This window comes from Chinchilla lanigera, unplaced genomic scaffold (assembly GCF_000276665.1).
Source record: "Chinchilla lanigera isolate Chin_1 unplaced genomic scaffold, ChiLan1.0 scaffold00112, whole genome shotgun sequence".
Classification (NCBI taxonomy): Eukaryota; Metazoa; Chordata; class Mammalia; order Rodentia; family Chinchillidae; genus Chinchilla; species Chinchilla lanigera.
The window spans coordinates 744,897-752,167 of record NW_004955513.1 but is presented as its reverse complement, the minus strand read 5'-3'; the positions used below and the strand labels follow the sequence as shown (position 1 = coordinate 752,167).

The window sequence follows — 7,271 nt, the reverse complement described above, 5'->3', positions numbered from 1 at the left end:
CGCGTGCATTCCCCCGCCCCGCCCAGCCCGGCCCAGCTGCCTCGCTTAACCCCCTCCTGGCCACGCAGGCTCCATACCCAACCGTGGGGCTTCCCTCTAGGCGCTGGAAGCCCGGGGCCCACACTCATCCGCCCCCTCCCGCGGCCCAGATCTGCACCTCTTCCCAGGCCTCGCACATCCGCATGCCTGCTCGCTCTGTCCCCAACCTGCACCACCCCTGGAAGTTCCACCGGGCACAGGCGCGGCGCCTCAACTGAGCCCCGTGTCCGGAGAATGTTGGTGAAAATGCAAATTCCTCTGCAGTGACCAATATTGGCCTCGCTTGTGTGCGGCGAGTGTGCTTTGACCGAGGCTAGCGCAGTGGGCGTCTGAGGAATGAAGAATCAGGGAGCTGGAACCCACGCCCAACCACACAACTATGGGGCCCGCTGGTCAAGCCGCTGTCCATCTGGACCTGGAGACCATTCAGATCGGGACTGCGTCCTTCCTCGCTTCATTTCCTCCAACAGATAACTTTTCCCCTCCTTTGCGGAGTGTGCTGGGGTACCACTGTTTAAAATCCATGGCACTGTTGGGCTGAGCAGGAATCTTTTCAAAAACCTAGACTGTAGAACATAAAGTAGCAACCCTTGAAATAATGTGTTACTGGCAGGAGCCCAGAAACCTAGATCAGTGGGAAGCAATGAGAACCCAAGCCACCGTGTCATCATCCTGACTCTTATGTGAGAAAACAATGCCCAGAGCTGGGCATGGTGGTACATGCTTGTAACCCTAGCACTTGGAGGCTGGGGCAGGAGGATCCCAAGTTCTAGCCCAGTGTGGGCAACTGAGTCACTTAGTGACAGCCTATATCAAAAAATAAAAAGGGCTGGGGATATAGCTCCACATGAAGGCCCTGGGTTCAATCTCCAGTACCAGGGGGTGAGAGTGGGCAGAAATGTCTTCCTGTCTCTAGGAAGATCAGTGGGTCAGGCTGCCTCTTCCCACGGAGAATCTATCTTACAGGTAGATTAAAGCACAGGATCTCTATGTCTTTGATAAATAACTAAGGTCTTCATTATGTGTGCCAGAGAAAGCCTGGTTTAAGAGCCCCTGCTGCCTGCTAGCCTATTCTCTAATGACAAAAACCTGTCTATCTCTGGTACATCGGGAATGGCTAAGGCACAGATCTTCACGGAAGTCTGCCAAAACAGCACATAAAAATTCAAGGTTGGCCTGGACACGACCGGTGACATCACGGGGTGGCTCAGTCAGGATACCACTGCTTTAATGCCGGGGTCTGGTGCCGGGTCAGGCCTTCTGAGCACCCAAGGCGGCACTGTGAGGGACATATGCTGGTCCCATCACCTGGAGACAGACACACAGCTACAGGGCCACAGGTGACACGTGTGCTGACACTGGATGCTTTCTAGGTGGTGGAAGACACTGTCCTGCTCGCCAGCCTGTGCGTAATGCCTGCTAATTTGTTTAGCATTGTTTTGAATAACATGTAACGGGTCATATATTGCCAAGAATAACATTCAAAAGGGTGCCACCAATACAAACAAGGGAAAAAATGCAGTGTCTGTTTTGCTGCCATTTTGGAAAGTTCCAGGGCCTTGGATCAGACTATCAAAAGTCTGTCACTGTATAGCATTTCAGATTAAAAGGCTATATGCAGACTGGCAGCTTAATGCCAAGAATTACACATTAATAGGCATTTTTGAAATTCTAACCGTATCCTTGAATACTAACCATTAATACAGGCCCAGATATTTATTCACATGTGCTTTACTTTACATTGGGACATGAGTTTATTTTTAAAAGCTAATGACTATTAATAAGGTGCTGCCCTTTAAGTCGCAAATGAACTTATCCTCTTAAAAATGAGTAATGCTTATAAACTGTGTCCAAATCATTTAAAATTTAGCTACAAAAGCATACATCAGCAGGTCTGACAAAACACTCTGAATTAGTGGCAATACACATTGAAGATATGGCCAAAATGCATACTACCATATCATCCTGGGAGTGTTCTTTCCAGATACAGCTTTTGATGTCTCTGAAACTCGTTGGCAAGATACAAACAGCACTGCATACAAAAATGGAGTCTCAATCTTCTCATCAGAGGGAAGAAGGGTTCCTCTAATCACCTTAAAACCTAAAAATCATTAATTTAAAAAATAAAAGAGAAAAAGAAAAAGAAAAAACCTGAAGAGATATTAAAAGAACGTGGACTGACTTGTTGGCTTTGTTGCACTCAGTTTGGGAAAGGAAGTCTTACTGGGCATCCTGTATATTCCAGGCACTTGTGTGCCTCACAACAATCCCATGAATTCTGCCAACTTTCATCCCATTTCACAGATAAGGAGAAGAGGGAAGATACGAAGGGAATCCACATAGGTAGAAGGTAGTGAGACAGAAAGGCCCTGGATTTCCAAAATGGCACAAAACCTCTAATTGAAGTGGAAGAGGGATAATATGATCACGATTGGAGGATGAGATAAAAACCAGTAACTTGAGAAAATGTGTCTTGAAAGAAAAATAACTCAGGGTATAAAAGCTTTTTAAAACTATTTTAGGGTCAGGATGTAGCTCAGTGGTAAGAGTCCTTCTGAGCGTGTGTGAGCCCCTGGACCCTGGACCCAGGATCTCCACTCCAATGAAGGAAGGAAGGGAGGGAGGGAGGGGATTGAGCCTTAGCAAGCATGTGAGCTGATCAGTATTTCTAAAAGCATGGCTCATGGGCCACGTGTCAACAAGCTGGGGTGCTGCTTGAGGGCAGATTTGCGGTCTCTAGCCTAAAAGCGGCAGAACGTATGAACTGAGCTGTTCTAAGTGGGCCGGATGATCAGATGTGAGTGGGGAACACAGAAGATCACTGCTTGGAAGAAGGAACATTTGCTGTTTGTTTTCACTGGGAAGAGGACAAATAGGAATTGATATTCTCAAATTTATTCATTTGAAAGCAATTTGTAAACCTAAGAAACGCTACTGAACAAGTTATAGCAGAGGGCTCTTTTCTGAAGATTTTAAGAGACTGAATTTTTTAGAATATGGAGTCCAGGCCCCTTAAAACAAAAATGCAGCAGGCACCCACCATGACAGTGAGGCAAGAGGAGCAGACACGGGATTCGACTCTACTTAGGGCAGGCAGTGTGGGGTGCAAGTGTGGGTAGACAGGGAAAGGTGAATCCGACAGGAGGGCTGGTTGGGACATCCACAACCAGATGACCCTGTACTGACTGAGCCTTTCTAATACCTCTGAGATGTGCAAGTGGGATTTCCTGAGCACAGGCCCACAAACCCCACTACCTCTGACTGCAAAGCCTGCTGGGTTCCCCAGACCCGTGGGCCTTGTGTCTGTCTGTCCAAGCAAAGGACAAGACAGTTTAAGGGTCTATCAGCCATATCATTTTTGCCACCTAGAAGCATATACGCTCGTTCCTTTAAGCCTCACAAAGTATGAAGTGAACAGCACCACTGGTTGGTCAGAAGTCACCTGGTGGAGGCCTGGTGACTCTGGCCTGGGCAAACCAAGCAACAGGGGAGGCCAGAGTGGGGTTGACTGAGCTCCAACATCATGCAAGCTTCGCTCTGAGGCTCAGCCTGGCCATGCCCTGTACTGTACCTGTAAGAACTCAGTCTGCTCATCCGTAACGTGGGAGGTGGTCGGGAGAGCGGCTGTCTCAGTTGGGTTTGAAGACTAGAAACTGTATGGAAGTGATCCACGCACATTGGTTCTTCTTATTTCCAAAGAGAGACTTTTACCCTGGCAGGGGACAGTCTGAGCTCCTGCCTTCGATTTACCAGGGCTCACATGAACAGCTGTGACACGTGAAAATGATTCCAAAGGTACAGGGTGAGGGTGTGAGTCTGGAGGTTTTCTAAGGGACAAGGAAATCAATTTATTTGCTGAAGGGAAAGAAATGTCACAGAGGCTCAAAGTCACAGAGCCCCACTTTTCGTCCTAATGCCCAGATTTGCAACAAAGACTTTGTAGCAAGACACCAACCTCATCCTCCGCATCTTCCTTGGGGCTCCTGCCAGCCCAGGAAGCAGTGCGCAGGCTGCAATGACCATGGCCCTGCCTGCGACCCGACTGTCCGTCCCCTGGGATTTCCAAGGCTACATTCTCAGTTGGAATGAACTGCTTGAGAGTGGATCCACTTTCTAGAAAATCTCAGCAGAATGACTTTATTTTTTCCCAGATGAAGAAAAGTATTAGCATGCCCAGGTTAATGTTTAATTTTATTTTTATTCAAGTATATACACGTGGCTAGAAATCAAACACTAAAAGTCTCTTAATAATCTTGTAAAAAAAAAAAAAAGACTAAAAATAGTCTTCGAACAGTCTTGTAACAGAAACCAGAAGTCCTACTCGCCTGTTTCCCTGGAGGCAGCCTCCTTCGGATTTCCAACTTATATCCACATCTTGGTATTCCTGGATTCATAAGCTTTATAGCTACTAACTTACTATAGTAGCATTATATTGTCATCATCCCTAACCTTCCCAACCTGTGCTATCGTACTTTTGGTCAAAACAGCAGTTGATGTTTACATTATTATGACAATGCAAATATTGTTCACTGCTCAGCCAATAATACTCTATGTATGTTTCCTTTACTATATAACTTTGTTTAACCTGGAAATATTGATTACCCTTTAAATTTAATAAGTCTTGCTGGATGTGGTGGTGCATGCCTGTAATTCCAATACTCGGGAGGCTGAGGCAGAAGGATCGCTGCAAGTTCGAGACCAGCCTGGGCTACAAGGTGAGCTCAAGGCCAGCCTGAACAGCGTAGTGAGACTCTGTCTCAAAAAAAACACAACGAAAAAAACCCCTCAAAACATTTAATTCATCTTCTGTGTAGCTACTATAATTTTTCCCCTGAAATACTTCAAAGACTTGGCAAAAACCTACGGGTATTTTTTTCTAAATGCTAAAACACTTCATATAGTCTCAATTCTATTTATTGACCTACTTGCATATTTTACTAGAATTCATCATCCAGTAGCTTTGGGGTGTATGTGGATTGAGGGAGTACATGTCTAAAACATACCTGTCTCTACCCTGACAATTTGGCTGGGTATAGAATCCTAGGTTGAAAATAATTTTCCCAATTGAATTTTGAAGACTATTTATTTCATCACTATTTTCTACTTTCTGTGTTGTCACAGAAATGCAATGCTATTGTGACCCTTAATAAAAGGTTTGCTTTCTTCTGAATTTCACAGTGATACAGCTCCGAGTGAGTCTTTTTCATATATGATGCTGAGCACTTGGAAGGTTGAAGTCATTAGCTCAGGAACACACTTTTCTAAACTCTGAAAATGCCCTTATACTTGCATCCGAACTTCTCCATCACGTATCACTGTCATCTTCATCATTATTATTCTCTTGCTGTAATTCCAACCAGGCAGGTATTAAAGCCCTGGAACCAAGCATCTGATTTTCTTACTTGTTCTTTCTTACTGTTCTGTCCCTGTGTTTATGTTCTACATTCTGAGACAGATCAGTTTTTAAGTCCTCATAGAATTTTAAATTTTGGCTATGTTTTCAATAGTAAAGAACTTGTTCTTATTGTGATTATTAGTATTTTTTTTTTCGAGACAGGGTCTCACTATGCAGTTCAGGATGGCCTTGAGCTCATTTTGTATTCCAGGCTGGTCTCTCGAACTCACGAAGATCCTCCTGCCTCCGCCTCCTCAGTGCGGGGATTACAGGCATGCGCCACCATGCTGGGCAGTTGTTACTGTTTTTAGTAGCATCTTGGTGTTTGATGTCTGTAATATCCAAGGATCTGAGGATAGCAAAGAATAGTTCTTTTGAACTTTTCATGTTTCCTGCTATCTTTATTTCCACCAAGTTCCTATTTCCTGTGTGTTTGTTTTACTCTTAATCATGCTGGAGATCTCTCTGGTGTCCAGGGCAGTGTGGCTGTCCACTCATTATACATGAGCAAGGCACTAAAAAGATTAGAAGTTCTTAGTACGGAAGGGGCATGGAGCCTGGCGGCTTCAATGAGAGGAGACGATGAACGAACTGTTCATCAAGAGGACCCCAAATGCTGATGTCTGGAGGGCTCTTTGTGAGCGCCAGTTTTTTTCTCCCTAAAAAAGAATATTTCAATCTCTGCTCTGTCAGGACCCTGGCTAGCAGATACAGAGGGGTCTGAGACTCTTGTTACTCAGTATGCAGACTTTAACGAACGCAAATAAATAAATAATAAATAAAATAAAATTTAACAAAGCCACTCTTGCCTACCCTGCTATTTTCAGCTGCCGGCTCGCTGTGACCCATGTTAGGGTGAGGCTCCTGCACCCAGAGCCTTTACAGGACACTTCCTGGTCTCCCCTAGTCTCACGGAGGTGAGGAGGGGTGGCCATCAGGTTTGTGGGGCAGCTCAAAGAATCCAGCATCCTTTTAGTGGATTTCAGGGTATCTCCAGAGTCAGCCTCAGCCCGACCCCTCGTTCTCTATACCAAAGCCTCCGGATTCTGAGCCTTCCTTAGGTTCTGAGCAGCACCTCGACGCTCTCAGAAGTGAGGCTTTGCATTTTCATTTCCACTACGTCTGTGAGCACTCTTGGCTACGATCCATTTGCAAACACATGCCTTTCTTTCTTGTCCACTTCTCTCTCCTTTTGAGTTCCCTTTGGCCTCATGCATCTTCACTTTTAAAAAGTCTTTATGGCATTTCAGTGGAGGTAGAGGGGTGGATATAAACACAGGCCTTTTAACACTAATCATTTTTAATCAGAATCTACTTTGTCCATTTTACAGATGACACAACTGTGGCACAGACAGGTTGAATAAATCAACTAGGTCACACAGCAGGTTACTAGCAGAGCCAGGAGAAGAACCCACATCTCCAACTTTCCTTGTTAATTTTTTTCCCATTATATGACATCCAGTAGAGGAACCCATAACTAAGAACTGACAGACAAGTTTTAGGTGCTAGGCTGACGAACTATTTAAAATTTGTTGCAGGCAAGCATGGCGGCACATGCATGTAATCCCAGCACTTGGGAGGTTGAGGCAGTAAGATCTTGAGTTCAAGGCCAGGCTGGGATACACAGTGAATTCAAGGCCATCCTGAACTGCACAGTGAGACCGTGTCTCAAAAAATAAGTGAACAAAAATAAATAAGTAAATAAAATTTGTTGCAAACTGTAGGTCTCAAATCTTAATTTGGCTACTGATGAAGAAACAAACAACTAAACTGAATTCTTGAATCCAGTTATAACAGTGCATCTTAAAGCTTAATAACAAACAGATATTATTAAACA

The 7,271-nt window shown here is 44.8% G+C and overlaps 1 protein-coding gene across 1 annotated transcript in view; it reads right to left on the bottom strand.

Moving 5' to 3' along the window:
* The window catches only part of Abl1 (ABL proto-oncogene 1, non-receptor tyrosine kinase), a 147,135-nt gene that overhangs the window by 47,015 nt on the left and 92,849 nt on the right, over positions 1 to 7,271 (bottom strand). The window lies entirely within an intron of this gene.